The 16849-nt window shown below is 38.2% G+C and overlaps 1 protein-coding gene across 2 annotated transcripts in view; it reads right to left on the bottom strand.

Annotated features, from left to right (window-relative positions):
- Positions 1-16849, bottom strand: part of RunxA (RUNX family transcription factor Runt related A) — a 184557-nt gene that overhangs the window by 95922 nt on the left and 71786 nt on the right. Inside the window, exon 1 of one of the 2 annotated variants that reach the window (XM_073973464.1) lies at positions 12938-13572. The exons of the other annotated variant lie outside the window; for it this stretch is intronic. The gene's annotated coding sequence lies outside the window, so the exon portion shown is untranslated. Of the gene's footprint in view, positions 1-12937; positions 13573-16849 lie in introns of those variants that run through there. 2 annotated transcript variants of the gene reach the window in all.

Below are 16849 nucleotides of genomic sequence, written 5' to 3'. Positions count from 1 at the left end.
GATGAGACGAAGCAAATTTTTACACGGCCATCTTTTTAGAAGAGCCAAAGGTCGTCTTTATAGACGAGCTAAAGGTCGTCTTTATAGACGAGTCAAAGGTCGTCTTTATAGTTAAGCAAAAGGTCGTCTTTATAGACAAGCAAAAGGTCGTCATTATAGATGAGCCAAAGGTCGTCTTTATAGACGCGCCAAAGGTCGTATTTATAGACAGCCAAAGGTCGTCTTTACAGACGAGCCAAAGGTCGTCTTTACAGACGAGCCAAAGGTCGTCTTTGCAGACGAGCCAAAGGTCGTCTTTACAGACGAGCCAAAGGTCATCTTTATAGACGAGCCTAAGGTCGTCCTTATAGACGAGCCTAAGGTCGTCCTTATAGACGAGCCTAAGGTCGTCCTCGTCTATAAGGACTCGTCTATAAGGACGACCTTAAGATCGTCCTTATTGACGAGCTTAAGGTCGTCCTTATAGACGAGCTTATAGACGAGGTCGTCTTTATATACGAGCTTAAGGTCGTCTTTATAGACGAGGTCGTCTTTATAGACGAGGTCGTCTTTATAGACGAGGTCGTCTTTATAGACGAGGTCGTCTTTATAGACGAGGTCGTCTTTATAGACGAGGTCGTCTTTATAGACGAGGTCGTCTTTATAGACGAGGTCGTCTTTATAGACGAGGTCGTCTTTATAGACGACCATAAGGTCGTCTTTATAGACGAGCTTAAGGTCGTCTTTATAGACGAGGTCGTCTTTATAGACGAGGTCGTCTTTATAGACGAGGTCGTCTTTATAGACGAGGTCGTCTTTATAGACGAGGTCGTCATTATAGACGAGGTCGTCTTTATAGACGAGGTCGTCTTTATAGACGAGGTCGTCTTTATAGACGAGGTCGTCTTTATAGACGAGGTCGTCTTTATAGACGAGGTCGTCTTTATAGACGAGGTCGTCTTTATAGACGAGGTCGTCTTTATAGACGAGGTCGTCTTTATAGACGAGGTCGTCTTTATAGACGAGGTCGTCTTTATAGACGAGGTCGTCTTTATAGACGAGGTCGTCTTTATAGACGAGGTCGTCTTTATAGACGAGGTCGTCTTTATAGACGAGGTCGTCTTTATAGACGAGGTCGTCTTTATAGACGAGGTCGTCTTTATAGACGAGGTCGTCTTTATAGACGAGGTCGTCTTTATAGACGAGGTCGTCTTTATAGACGAGGTCGTCTTTATAGACGAGGTCGTCTTTATAGACGAGGTCGTCTTTATAGACGAGGTCGTCTTTATAGACGAGGTCGTCTTTATAGACGAGGTCGTCTTTATAGACGAGGTCGTCTTTATAGACGAGGTCGTCTTTATAGACGAGGTCGTCTTTATAGACGAGGTCGTCTTTATAGACGAGGTCGTCTTTATAGACGAGGTCGTCTTTATAGACGAGGTCGTCTTAATAAACGAGGTCGTCTTTATAGACGAGGTCATCTTTATAGACGAGGTCGTCTTTATAGACGAGGTCATCTTTATAGACGAGGTCGTCTTTATAGACGAGGTCGTCTTTATAGACGAGGTCATCTTTATAGACGAGGTCGTCTTTATAGACGAGGTCGTCTTTATAGACGAGGTCGTCTTTATAGACGAGGTCGTCTTTATAGACGAGGTCGTCTTTATAGACGAGGTCGTCTTTATAGACGAGGTCGTCTTTATAGACGAGGTCGTCTTTATAGACGAGGTCGTCTTTATAGACGAGGTCGTCTTTATAGACGAGGTCGTCTTTATAGACGAGGTCGTCTTTATAGACGAGGTCGTCTTTATAGACGAGGTCGTCTTTATAGACGAGGTCGTCTTTATAGACGAGGACGTCTTAATAAACGAGGTCGTCTTTATAGACGAGGTCGTCTTTATAGACGAGGTCGTCTTTATAGACGAGGTCATCTTTATAAACGAGGTCGTCTTTATAGACGAGGTCGTCTTTATAGACGAGGTCGTCTTTATAGACGAGGTCGTCTTTATAGACGAGGTCGTCTTTATAGACGAGGTCGTCTTTATAGACGAGGTCGTCTTTATAGACGAGGTCGTCTTTATAGACGAGGTCGTCTTTATAGACGAGGTCGTCTTTATAGACGAGGTCGTCTTTATAGACGAGGTCGTCTTTATAGACGAGGTCGTCTTTATAGACGAGGTCGTCTTTATAGACGAGGTCGTCTTTATAGACGAGGTCGTCTTTATAGACGAGGTCGTCTTTATAGACGAGGTCGTCTTTATAGACGAGGTCGTCTTTATAGACGAGGTCGTCTTTATAGACGAGGTCGTCTTTATAGACGAGGTCGTCTTTATAGACGAGGTCGTCTTTATAGACGAGGTCGTCTTTATAGACGAGGTCGTCTTAATAAACGAGGTCGTCTTTATAGACGAGGTCATCTTTATAGACGAGGTCGTCTTTATAGACGAGGTCGTCTTTATAGACGAGGTCGTCTTTATAGACGAGGTCGTCTTAATAAACGAGGTCGTCTTTATAGATGAGGTCATCTTTATAGACGAGGTCGTCTTTATAGACGAGGTCGTCTTTATAGACGAGGTCATCTTTATAGACGAGGTCGTCTTTATAGACGAGGTCGTCTTTATAGACGAGGTCGTCTTTATAGACGAGCTTAAGGTCGTCTTTATAGACGAGCTTAAGGTCGTCTTTATAGACGAGGTCGTCTTTATAGACGAGGTCGTCTTTATAGACGAGGTCGTCTTTATAGACGAGGTCGTCTTTATAGACGAGGTCGTCTTTATAGACGAGGTCGTCTTTATAGACGAGGTCGTCTTTATAGACGAGGTCGTCTTTATAGACGAGGTCGTCTTTATAGACGAGGTCGTCTTTATAGACGAGGTCGTCTTTATAGACGAGGTCGTCTTTATAGACGATGTCGTCTTTATAGACGAGCTTAAGGTCGTCCATATAGACGAGCCTAAGGTCGTCCTTATAGACGAGCTTCAGGTCGTCTTTATATAGACGAGCTTCAGGTCGTATTTACATAGACGAGCTTCAGGTCGTCCTTATATACTCGAGCTTAAGGTCGTCTTTATATAGACGAGCTTAAGGTCGTCTTTATATACACGAGACGAGCTTAAGGTCGTCTTTATATACACGAGACGAGCTCAAGGTTGTCCTTATAGACGAGCTTAAGATCGTCCTTATAGACGGGCTTAACGAGCTTGAAGTCGCCTATATAGAGAAGCTAAAGTTCGCCTGATTACCCAGAATTATTTACCAACGGATTTTCTCAATTGTTGTAATGATTTACAATATTTTGAAATCTCACCTCGTACTTTCAATCTAAACCATCGTTCGCCCACAATGAAACACACATTAAAGACTTTCCTTTGGGTAACCGAACTTTAACAGTTTCTCTTACTGCAACTGCAGTATGAGTGAAAGTGTCGACAATTGAAGAGGGCAACACCCTTCTGTTGCTAAATTGCATTCAATGCAGTTGCCGTAATCAAGCTATTCATTTGTTTTACAGCAGCCATACCAAAATGCATCGATCTTACTCTCTCCCTTACTCTCTATACCTTCACTAACGAACATTTGCAATTATCAACTTTGTAACACACATAAGGAGTTGTTGTAGCACATGCAAACTCACACTTCTAAACTTCTTACTGCAATTCATTGTTTGAATGTGTTTCCAATACCCATTATTAATTTAGATCCACTCTCAAACTCATCTTTACAATTGACGCCTTGTGAAAATCATTCCCTCCCCGCCCGTGTGCCAAGGTGTATTCTCAATGTGTTAAGTCCTGTGACATTTTCTGACACTTTGTTTGCTTTACACCCCCTTCTATGGCTAAACTTCTACATACTGCACCTTATAGACGAACACTTTCCAAATCGGATGTGGAGAATATTTTGTGACATGTTGTCATTTGCAGTGTCATTGCATTGAAAAGTTATAGAATTGAAGATATGTTCGATATGGGTGGCGTAACAGGTAGTGGTGGGAAGGAGAGGAAACATTTATCGGCAAATGTTCTTCCATTTATCTCAAGGAAGGCAGGAAGGATGTTTGATTTAGTGGAGACCTTGTGTGATGATGTAGTTGTTGTTGTATTACCCTTGGTGTAGCCAAAAATGTTTGAGGATTCATTTTTGGTTTGGTGGTCTTGTTTTAATTGGCTTACTTTTTGGGAAAGTGTTGATTTAAAACGACCTTAAATTAAGAAAATTTAAAAAAAAAACTATGGTTTTTGATGTAATTGTCTATTTCTAAAATGTACAAGATAAAACTAGTTATTTTACTCATTACTAAATAATGAGTAACAATAGGAAAGAGTGTGTGTGTTCGACTACAAATCGAGTGTGTATATTGAAAGCTCATCGTCGAACATTGGTTGAAATCACTGACCTTGCGGCGCGAAACTCAAAATATCTAACGAAATGTTTTGTACTGTATCGATTACAGACACTCTGCGGAATAAAATAGTTTTTATGTACTTTTTTTCTTGTTGTAAATATTCACACAGTTATTCAGATTTTAAGAAAATTATTGCTAAAAAATGTCTTCATATTTGTTTAGTTTTATTGATAAAAGTAAACATAATTTATTTTTAGCTGCTAGTGGAGGGTTTTATTTACATAAATTTAAATTTACATTGCTATATACCAAAAAATTATTATGTTATTCCGTTCTCGTGTTTTTTTTTTTTTTTTTTTTTTTTTAATATACTTTTGTTGAATGGAGTGTAACTACAAATGTTATATGTATAATGGTCAGTCTAATTATTTTCTGACGAATTAAATTTGACTTCCTATATTCCGAATAACCACATTTTGGATGCAACCATTTGCAAATATTGCCGATTATTGGGTGTAAAATGTAGCTTAAATACTCAAAATATCCAAAAATCGGGCGATACAGTTGTAGAGGGCCACATCAAAACGTGGACCTATGTTCACAATTTTTGGTGGAGATGATGTTTGACCACCGAGAACCTCCAATGTAAAAAATTAGCTAATTTGGTATGAAAATGTGGATAAAATCCTCGAAATAACGAATATTGAGAGGTACCGTATTATGGGGGCAATACCAAACCTTAGACCTATTCCACAATTTTTTATGGAAAGGTTTTCTAACCACTAAGGACCCTAAGTACAAAAAAAGCTAATTTGGTAGGAAAATGCGGCTTAAATCCTCAAAATACGGAATGGGAAATATACCAAAACATTACCCGATATAATTCATATTCGGATAATTATTAACCAAAGACACAGGCTGAGTTTGTTCATAATTTCAGCAAGATATCTGAACTCGTTTGCAAATTATTAATGTCCCGCCGCTAGATCAGCGATTTTGACCACTGTGTGTCGACAAAAAAAATTGTTAGGAAAATACGTAGATTTGTATATATTTAAACGTTGTATATATTTTTGTATTGAACGTGATTCCAACAAGTAAAAAGTGTCAGTGTCAGACGTGAAAGCGAAAGTGAAACTATCACCTACGGACAGATCGAATGTATTTAAGGTCTCTTCAGAATTTTGTGGCCCTTTTTGGACATTTGAACTTGCCGACAAAAATGTGGATTAGGGATTAACTGCACTAAGACACAAATGATGAACTTTTGTGGGCGAGGTACCCTTAGGCAGGGCCGAAATGGGCCATTTTAGAAGTTAAACTAAATTTTGACAAAATATTAGGAGATCCAAAGTTTGGACCAAATTGGTTGCCCCATTCAAGTGATATAGTTCTAGCATTTTAGTGAAATTTTTTAAATATTGGGGAAAAGTACCGGAAGTTGTGGACCGGTGTTGCCCCATGAAACTAAGTTTGGATATAATATGACGAAGACCAAATTTAGGACCAAAGCGATTGAACAGCTCGAGAGTTATCGTGCTATCCGACCGCCACATTTGGTGACATAGGGGTTATTTACACCTTTCGGGCTGCTTTCCCAAGAATAATGGACTTGCCCCTAAAAACACTTTTACCATACTAATGGAGGTAGCGAATGCAAATCGCTTCAACAAAAATCAAAGTGATTCGAGAGCAGGTCTTAAAGTGAACTTGTCCGAAATTTTGTGTGGGAGGTACCCGAAGGAGTCGACAAATATAGTCCATATTCGAACCTGATCTATATTAGGATGTGCAAAGTATGGATTACATCGGTCACTCCCTTCAAGAGTTATCGTGCTCCCAATTTTCCGAACATTTTTGAACTTTTGTGGGGGAGGTACCTGAAGGAGTGGACCGATATGGCTTATCTTCGAGATTAAACTATGTTTGGATAAAATATTACGAAGGCCATTTTTTTTACCGAATCGGCAGATCCGTTCGAGATTTATCTTGCGCTCCAAACACTACACACCGTGTCGTAGGGGCTTTTTGCCTCTTTCAGGCTATTTTAAGAGGAAGTATGGACTTGCCCCTGATGAAACTTGTACCGTCGTATGGAGGGCAGTGAATACAAGTTGTTGCAACAAAAATCAAAGCGATTCGAGAGCAGGTCCTAATCTGAACTTGTCCAAAATTTTGTGTGGGAGGTACCCGAAGGAGTGGACCGATTGAGTCCATATTGGAACCTCATCTAAGCCTGGTAGAAATTTCACGATGTGCAAAGTACTGATAAAATCGGTTACTTCCTTCAAAAGTTATCATGCGCACAAATTTTCCGAACATTTTCGAACTTTTGAAGGGGAGGTATCGGAAGGAGTGGACCGATTTGGATGAGGCACATTTTGCCCGTATAAAAGTGTATATACCCTCGTTAGCATAAATGCTGAGGGCATAAAAACAGTCACTAAATTTACTTGATAGAAAACGGGTTCAAAAATATTTCATATGTGCAAATATGCAATAATGTGCATCGATCATTTTATAGCCACTCACATTTGATATGGCTGATGAGATAAATAACCACCAGCAAAACCAAAATTCTCTAGACATCAATTTTCAATTTCATCATTCTAATAAGGCAACAATGAATTAAAAGTCCCTAATATTTGTATGTGGACAAATCAAATTGCTATATGCCCTTGTTCAAAAAATGTATTAGTAAGCAGGTTGATTTGTAAGTAGTTACTTATAGCCGTAATAATTACCATATAACCCGTTATTTGTTAATGACAGTTTATGCTGGGTATAGTAAAGAAAGGTCCATTATGGCCGATCACTAGATGGTGCGGAAATGTTAGTTTAAAGTCCATGAATGAATATATTTAAGCTCAATATTTAAAAAAGTCCCGAAAGGCCGACGATCGATTGTCATACTATATTTGACGAAAATATACGTCCTAATATCAGAGCCTAATAAAGGAAACCCGTTCATGTTCTGTATTAGTAGTTTAATATCAAAAGGATTGTGGAAGAGGAAAAAAGTCAGCGAGGGAAAGTCCAGTGAATACATTGGTTGCTAACATGATAATAGCCCAGTCAAAATAAAGGGGAAATAGCAAAAATTCCCACAAAGCTGAATTTTGGTGGAGAGCTAGGGTTTCCCATTAGAAGCAACGTCCTAAAAGTCCCCATTGATCCCATGTGTGCAAACAAACTTATTCAGGGTCAAAAGTTATTTTTGGAGGCATTATTCAGTTTTGTTTGATATTTTTCGCTCTTTAAGAAAACATAAATTTTTTGGGGGGCAGACCCGGTTACTCCGGTTATTTTAGCCGGTTCGTCTGAATATGTGCATATTTCCCTTATATGTGCATAAAAATGATGTGTTTTATATACCCTCAGCATTTATGCTAACGAGGGTATATACACTTTCATATGGGCAAAATGTGCCTCATCGAAATAATGGTTTTAGACCCCAAGTATGTTTGGACGAAATGTGTTTCAGACAATTTGGAGTCGATTGAGCAATGTCCGTCCGTCTGTCTTGCAGGCTGGAGCGCACGATAACTCTCGAACGGGTGAACCGATTCGGTTCAAATTTTGGCTTTCGTAATATTTTGCCCAAACTTAGTTTAAGTTCGAAGATGGGCTATATCGGTCCACTCCTTCCGGTACCTCCCCCACAAAAGTTCGAAAATGTTCGGAAAATTTGTGCGCACGATAACTCTTGAAGGGAGTAACCGATTTGGTCCATAATTTCTTCACCGTAAAATGTATACCAGTCTTAGATAATGTTTCAATATAGACTCAATCGGCCCACTCCTTCGGGTACCTCCCACACAAAATTTCGGAAAAGTTCAGTTTAGGGCCATCTCTCGAATCGCTCTGATTTTTGTTTTAGCAACTTGTATTCACTGCCCTCCATACGACGGTACAAGTTTCATTAGGGGCAAGTCCACACTTCCTGAGAAAATAGCCTGAAAGTTGCAAAAAGCCCCTATGACACCGAGTGAGATGGTTGGATAACTCTAGAACGGATCTGCCGATTCGGTCCAAAATTTGGCCTTAGTAATATTTAGTCCAAACATAGTTTACGTTTGAAGATAAGCCATATCGGTCAACTCCTTCAAGTACCTCCCCCACAAAAGTTCAAAAATGTTCGTAAAATTTGTTCATACGGTAACTCTTGAATGGAGTGGCCGAATTGGTCCATACTTTACACATCCTAATATATCTACTAGATATAGATCAGGTTCAAATATGGACTATATTTGTCCACTCCATCCGGTACCTCCCACACAAAATTTCGGATAAGTTCACTTTAAGACCTGCTATCGAATCACTTTGATTTTTGTTGAAGCAACTTGAATTCGCTGCCTCAATTACAATGGTAAATGTTTTTTAGGAGCAAGTCCATACTTCTTGAGCAAACATCCCGAAGGGTGTAAAAACCCCTTATGGCACCATATGTAGTGGCTGGAGATCCACTTCCATAATGGTCAATGTAGATCCATTCCTATTAGTATCTCCTCCGCAAAACTTTTGATCTCTAATCCTAATGAAAATTTTTGTCGGTTCAAATTCCCAAAATTTTTAAAAACATCTAAATACATACGTTTTTTGGGAAAAAATTGTTTCAATATATACAGGCTGAGGGTATATCTCTGTCGGCAAAGCCGACTGATAATTTTTTACTTGTTAGAACAGATATATCTAAAGAATGGCCGCTTCTAGGAAAAAATTTCCATGGCCAAACTTGCAGATATCTTTGTGCAACAAAATGAAGTTGAAAGTCTGGGGCACGGAAAATTCCTCTTGGGGAAGAAAGGCCTTGGTGAGTATATTAAGAAACCCGAGGGACAGATCCGCCGTGAGTCGAACTTCCGCGTTAAAGCGAGATGAAGTTTTTGCTAGAGACCCTGTAAGCCATTAGGAATTAGTGCTATAACTTTGTCCACTGTGGCTATAGCTTATTTTTGAGATTACATGTCTTCACTCAAATCGAATGAGGATTATTTTCGTAGAGCACTTCGACCTTCTAACTCGCTTCCTTCAATGTGCTTTTCGTCCTTTATTTAAAGAGCCATTATAAAAGTACCACAAGATGACGTTTCAGCTTCGAAATGTTCCGCAAAAATGTCGCTCAGAACATTTTAGGTACGGCTCTCATTGACAACTTATCGATTTTGTCGCGTTTTCGTGGTCGTTTTGTGCATTCAATTCTGTGTGTTTCTGACGAATTCCATCATCGCATAACTTCAAGGTAGCATTCCTTATAAACCCTCAGACCTTGTGGTAACAATTCATGATGCACCTCGAAGTCGAAGAAAACGGCGATCAAAACCTTCTTCTTTGTTTAATTTTTTTCAAATGGTAAAAAATCGAAGAACACATCAAAACACGATTAAGCATTTTATTTTTCAGAAACAAAACGACACTCCAAAATGGCAGATATCACCAACATTCATATATAACAAATATGTGTATCAACATAACCGGGCCGAACTTTTTATACCCTACATCTGTATTGAAGTAAATATGAACAATAAGTTTCATTTTATATATTAAAGAACTAAGCTTTTCCTCCTATTCGTTGAAGGAGCAGAATGATGATAATCCCTCATCGTTGTCCTTTCCAATTCATGGACTAATATTTAAAATTTTACAAATTGAACTTTTGTATCCTCTGACAACACACAGTATTAACACGGTGCGCCTTAACTAATTTTAAATGGTAGGTGCTTACACCTGGGAAGTTTTTGCAGATTCTGAAACTACAATGCTCATAGATGAGAAATACAGTCAGTGCATTGTCTCAATTTGAACTTCTATATCTCAAAAACGGTAAAACCTACGAAAATACCATAAAGGTCAATCTTGTGGAGAATTTTCACAGCTACAACATTTTCTTTAAGAACCCCTAAACATGTGAACTTAAATCGCGATTTATTTGAAAATCCCTCCGGCGATTTTTTTTGTTCCTTGATATATCTCCTCTATGAACATTGTAGTTTCAGAATCTGCAAAAACTTCCTAGGTGTAAGCTCCTTCCATTTAAATTTGGTTAAGGCACACAGTATTAATTATATTATAGCAATCTCGGTTCGAAAATTTGACAAAACACCCTCGAAATCATAACAACCGGATCATGGGGGCTAGACATAAACCTGGATATACATATATGAACAGCTTTTATACCCTTAGCATTTATGCTAACTATGGTATATACACTTTCATACGGGCCAAATGGGCCTCATCGAAATATTAGTTTTAGATCCCCAAGAATGTTTGGACGAAATCAGTTTCAGATAATTTGGAGTTGCTTTAGCCATGTCCGTCCTTCTGTCTGGCTGGCTAGCTGTAGCACACGATAACTCTCGAACGATTCAACCGATTCGGACCAAAATTTGGCTTTCGTAATATTTTGTCCAAACTTAGTTTAAGTTCGAAAATGGTTTATATCGGCCCACTCCTTCCGGTACCTCCTCAACAAAAGTTCGAAAATGTTCGGAAAATTTGTGTACACGATAACTCTTGAAGGGAGTAACGGATTTGGTCAATACTTTGCACATCGTGAAATTTCTAACAGACTTAGATGAGGTTCCAATATGGACCCAATCGGTCCACTCCTTCGGGCACCTCCCACTCAAAATTTCGGAAAAGTTCAGTTTAGGACCTGCTCTCGAATTTCCTTGATTTTTGATGTAACAACTTGTATTCACTGCCCCATACGACGGTGCAAGTTTTATTAGGGGCCAGTCTATACTTCCCGAGAAAATAGCCTGGAATGTGAAAAAAACCCGTGTGTAGTGTTTGGAGCGCAAGATAACTTTCGAACTTATCTGCCAATTCGGTCCAAAATTTGGCCTTCGCAATATTTTGTTCAAACTTAGTTTATGTATAAACCATACCGGTGCACTCGTTCCGAAGTTCGAAAATATTCGGAAAATTTGTGCCCACGATAACTCGTGAAGGGAGTGACCGATTTGACCCATAATTTACACATCCTAATATATCTACCAGATATAGATCAGGTTCGAATATGGACTATATTTGTCCACTCCTTCGGGTACCTCCAAAATTTCGGATAAGTTCACTTTAAGACCTGCTCTCGAATTATTTTGGTTTTTGTTGAAGTAACTTGCATTTGCTGTCTCAATTATGACTCTAAATGTTTTTGCAGGTGCAAGTCCATACTTCTTGAGAAAACAGTCTGAAAGGTGTAAAAACTCCCTATGGCGTCATGTGTAGTAGCTGGAAAGCACAAAAACTCTAGAACTGATCAACCGATTTGGTCCAAAATTTGGCCTTCGCCATATTTTGTGAAAACTTGGTTTCAGTTCATAAATTGGCAATACCGGTCCACAACTTTCGATACTTTCCCCAAAGTTTAAAAATTTCATTAAAATTGTATTCACAATATCTCATGAACGGGGCAACCAAATTTAGTTTAACTTCTAAAATGGTCCTCTACTTAGTGTACCTCCCCCACAAAAGTTCAACATTTGTGTCTAAGTGCAGTTTAGGGTCTGTACGAATATCCTTTGGAAATGTGTACCGATGCTTTTCGTTGTGGTCTTGTTTTCAGCGATATCATGTTTTCCATGGACAAGGTCATACTTCCTGGCATATTGGTATAAAAGTTGTTCTGTGACCCATTGAAATCATTAGTGGGACTATATCGGTCCATTACTTCGGATACCACCCCACACTCACGAAATTTTAACATTTTTGACAACGTGAAGTTTAAGGAGATGTGTCGAGCCGTTTTCAATTTTTTTGCTGCAGGTAGTCCTCGCGACTTCTATTACGATGGGGCAGACAAGTCCGTACTTTCTGTGCTAGTTACCCTAAAGCTGCACAAAAACTACGACCACCAACTGATGGCTAGTGCGCAAAATTATTCACGAAGGAAGTATTCGATTGGGTCCGAACTTTGCACATGGTAATAGTTGCTCCAAACTTACATCAAACTCGAAGATGAGCTATGTCGTCCCACTCCTTCCGGTACTTGTTCACAAAATTTCAAACATTTTAGCTTAAGTACATCTTGAAACCTTTTCGTAGATAAAAATGTATATGAATTACGCTGCTTTGTGCTTGTCCTTGCAATTAACGACGTAAATCAAGGTTTTAGTGTAATTTTATAGATATTGGTATATGAACTACGAACAGATATAGCCGGTATAGACTGCAGCTTTCTGTATATATTGATGCCTTTCGATTAGAGGGGCGAAATCTCAAATAAATAAAACCGCATTTATTTATTTTAATAACTATTTTGAAAATGAAACTGACATTTTTCATACGATTGTTCTGTAACTTGTTACTAAGTAGTCTGAATGAATATTATAAAAATATAGATTAAATTATATCAAGGGTGTGTATTCAGATCCTTCATTTAATTCGGTATTTTGGTTATGGTTTTTAAAACTTGTCACTTTTTAAACTCGTTCAGTGCTCTGGATGGTATGCTACGGAGTTACATGATTTCATGTGAAATTATTAATTTGATCATTCATTGAAAAGGGATATGCCATTTATTCCAAAATATCTCAATCATAATTACTTGATGTTATGTATTTAACCAATATTTTTTTACAAATATTCAATGTTCATTATGAGTTCCATTACCTTCACTAATCTCTATGGACAGCAAATTATCACACTTTCACTTGAGGACAATTTATAGCTCCAATAATTTGAAATATTTTTTTTATTTATTTTATTTGGTTTCTTATACCGCAAAAGCTGGTTAGAGAGGCGGCTAGCAGGATGGATATTTGTTGTGCAATACACCTTTCGATGATTTTGATTTTTCGCGCCGTTCCGTTTGTTTTATGTCTGTTATGACTTAAAAACCACTAAAATGTGGCCACACATATTGGGTTTTCAATACCGCCGCTGCCACAGCTAATGCTGCTGTTGTTGTCGCTGCTGATACAAAAAAACTAGAGGGGTTTTCTAGACACGATAACACTTTGTGGTGATTTTTCCGATTTTTTTCTTCTTGCAGTTATTTCCTTTTTTTTCGAAACAAAAATTTTTTGACCGACAACGACGTCTTTGCGGATGCACGAGAACCGTTGGTATGGCACAAAACAACAAAAACCAAAACAAAAAAATCGGCAAATGTTTTGGTTGCTGTTGGTGTTGTTTTCTGTTCCTTTTTCCTTTAACTTTGTTGCACTTGTAAATGCCGCGAGAAAGGGTTATTACGTTGCGTTGCGTATGCGTTCAGTTGTTGCGTCAGTCAGTGATGATGTGGGGAAATTTTGTGTTGATTTTTATTTCTCAGGCATTTGGATTTGGATCTCCCCCAACCTCACACAAACAGGCAACAGCCAGCCCGTCTGTTTGTATTGCTGCAATTGGTGTTGTTGTTGGTTTTCTTGCTGTTTGCATTTGTAGCCCCAAAGTTAGCCAGCCAACCAACCAACCAGTAGTGGAAAATCATCATCATCATGGTGCCCCATCACACTCATACACACAAACACATGTTGAGAGCGTATCCCCCCAGAACAAAACAAATGGCAATGCTTAGAGTTGCTGTTTTGGTTGTATTTGTGAGCAAAGAGAAGAGCGCAAGTGTTGAATCTCCACAGGCAGAGAAAGGAAAAAAAGAGAAGTTGTTGTTGGGTTTTTCTTTTTGTTTAGTCTGCAAAGTTGATGGCTGCTGTTTGGTTGGTTGAAATGATGGAATGAATGGCTGCTACTTGTTGTTCGTGGCTGTGTGAATGTGTGTGTGTGTGCTTGTGGGGCATTTTGGGGGCGAGCTGTGTGCATGTGTGTGAGTACAAATGCTTATGATCTACAATCCTTTAATAAAAAAACAAGAATTCCTGCTTCTGTTATGGTCCTGTTAATAATATTGTTGCCACTGTAGTGGTTGTTCTTATGGCTACTGTTTAATTAGTTGTTGTAGCGTTAATATGTGTAATGATGTGTGTGTGCGGATGTGCCTTTGGGAGTAGAAAAACTTGTTGTCTGTTCATTACTCTTTTGAAACTCCATAACATAAAATGAATGATTAGCAGCACTTCGTTCACAACATAAGAGCAGGCGGACGAGGAGGAGTAGGAGGCGGATAATAGTCCTTACATATGCTCTCAATTAAGTCATAAAACTCATTTATTCTCTGGGGGCCACAGAAAACCGGAATGTGTGAAAACGCACATTCAACCCTTTTGATGCTTACTCCAAATGCATGCAATTAAAAGGTTGTGCAAAAATGTCTGTCACTCTCCCGTAATGAGGAAATCTCTTATTGTTAGCTCTGGTTTCTGGCATTTTCCACAAGTGTGTTAGTGTTAAAGAAACATTTCTAAGTGTGAATGCATTTTCAACTTCAACTTATGTTGAAAAGTGCATTTCGAACAAAAAAAAAAAAAAAAACAATTGTTTCTGTCGCATGCCACCCAAAATGCAGACACATGCAATGGGACAGTCAGCCAAGCAGTATGCCGTGTTTGTGTTGTATGTCCTGTGGCCTACCATAAAATTGTGTAAAATTATTTCAACTCTTTGGATTATGAACGCGTTTGGAAGTGGGTTGGGTAGCCACGTTTAAGTAAACAACAAAAGCCCACAAGTTTTGACTGCAACTGCATACACGGAGATGCATATGTGTTACATATGTATATATGGATGAATGTTTGTGCAGCTATGTAATGCAACTTGTTCAAAGTAAAATATGAACATATTTAGAATTTTCTTATAACTTAAAATAAAAGATTATGTTTTTATTGTAAAGTCTGTATGGACAATAGGTCTTATCGAATTCTACACAACTTAAGAAGTTAACACAGGGAAATCGGCAAAAAAAAAACGGTACTTACTTAAAAAAACTTTTTGGGTCAACATTGGGCCAATAAATGTATGAGAGACGGTGAAACATTTAAGCTTTCAATGAAGACGGCCTCTAACACAACTGATACCAACAATGACTCAAAAAAAAAAAAAAACAAGGGCCAAAATGTTTATACCCTCTACCATAAAATATTATTAACTAAAATGGAATAATTTTCACAATTTTATGTGCGAAAATATCCCAAATGTCTCTAACCTAAAAATTGTGTTCAAACAGGAGTTACCGTTAAAAGGGGGGCAATATCAAAGTGTGGTCTTATCTTGAAAATTTTTGGTGGAAAATTTTTATAACTACAGCGAACCCCAAACGCAAATTACGGATAGTTCCGTCGAACAATGTAGATAAAACCTTTAAAATACCGAAAATCGGAAGGTATCGTTATATGGTTGCTATACCAGAACTTTTGTGACTTCTGAGAACCTAAAATATCAAATTGAAGTCCGTTCGGTCAAAAAATTGTAGCTAAAATTCTTAAAATACCGAAAATCAAAAGGTACCGTTATATGGTTGCTATACTAAAACATGGACCTATGTTGACGATTTTTAGTGTAGAACTTTCGTGGCCACTGAAAACCTCAAATGTCAAATTACAGCTAGTTCGGTAAAAATGTTTAGCTAAAATCTTCAAAATACCGAAAATCTGGAGGTACCGTTATATGGAGGCTATACCAAAACGTGGAGCTATGATGACGATTTTTTGTGGAGAAGTTTTGAGACCATTAAGGACCCCAAATGACAAATTAAAGCTAGTTCGGTCAACAAATTTAGCGATAGTCCTCAACATACCGAAAATCGGCAGGTACCGTTATGTGAGCGCGCTACCAAAACATGGACCTATGTTGACGATATCTTGTGATTTTTAGTAAAGAAATTTCGTAACCACTGCGAACCTCAAGTGTGAAATTACAAATAGTTCGGTTAAACATGTTAGCTAAAATCTTCAAAATACCGAAAATCGGGATGTACCGTTATATGGGGTCTATACCAAAACGTGGATCAATGTGGACAATTTTTTTAAAAATACCAAAAATCGGGAGGTACCATTATATAGGGGCTTTTCCTAAACATGGGCATACGTGGACAATTACAGCTAATTCGCTTAAAAATTGAAGCTAAAATTCTCCAAATACCGAAAATTGGAAGGTACCGCACAGTGTCACGACCGTGGCCAAAAATGGTCAAAATCAAGTACTTGGGAATACAAATTTATTGATGAGAATTCATAGTAAACATTTCAATTAGCAGGAATTTGAATTATGGTATTGATTTGTGAAGAAGTTTTATCCATGGGAAGGTTCAAATCCGATAATTGTTGCAAATATGTATTTTTGTCCTTATTTCACTAAAATTAGTAACTTGTATTATGCTCCAAAATTTTACTATTTAAAGTAATTTATCGTTCTAAAATAAATTTTTAAATTTGCTTTGGATGTAATAAACGTGGATTTAATTTTGTTTGGAAGTAAATAGTGATCATATTGTGTTTACAGCTACCCAAGTCTGTGGTACTTAGTACATCGATTTTGTGAACCAAATTTTAAAATTAGTGGAGTGGGAAAAATTATATAAAAGTGTATATCGATATTATTTTTTGTTTGAGTTGTAAAAAGTGAGTACTTCAAACGTATAAAGGTTCCAGCTGCAGAGGTTTGCAGACAAACATCCCAGCAAAATGT

This window comes from Musca autumnalis, unplaced genomic scaffold, assembly GCF_047663935.1.
Source record: "Musca autumnalis isolate F117 unplaced genomic scaffold, ASM4766393v1 scaffold_3, whole genome shotgun sequence".
Lineage (NCBI taxonomy): Eukaryota > Metazoa > Arthropoda > Insecta > Diptera > Muscidae > Musca > Musca autumnalis.
This window is presented reverse-complemented; position numbering and strand designations above follow the sequence as displayed.